The sequence below is a fragment of the Arachis duranensis genome, chromosome 4, assembly GCF_000817695.3.
Source record: "Arachis duranensis cultivar V14167 chromosome 4, aradu.V14167.gnm2.J7QH, whole genome shotgun sequence".
NCBI lineage: Eukaryota > Viridiplantae > Streptophyta > Magnoliopsida > Fabales > Fabaceae > Arachis > Arachis duranensis.
This window is the reverse complement of record NC_029775.3, coordinates 23,369,041-23,369,248: the sequence shown is the minus strand read 5'-3', so window position 1 is coordinate 23,369,248 and position 208 is coordinate 23,369,041.

The window sequence follows — 208 nt, the reverse complement described above, 5'->3', positions numbered from 1 at the left end:
CTCATCACAACACCAAACTTAAATTGTTGCTTGTCCCCAAGCAACTGAAAATCAATTAGGATAAAAAGAAGAGAATATATTGTGAATTCCAAAATATCAATGAATATTAATTCTAATTAGATGAGCGGGACTTGTAGCTTTTTGCTTCTGAACAGTTTTGGCATCTCACTTTTTCCTTTGAAGTTTTGAATGATTGGCTTCTCTAGGA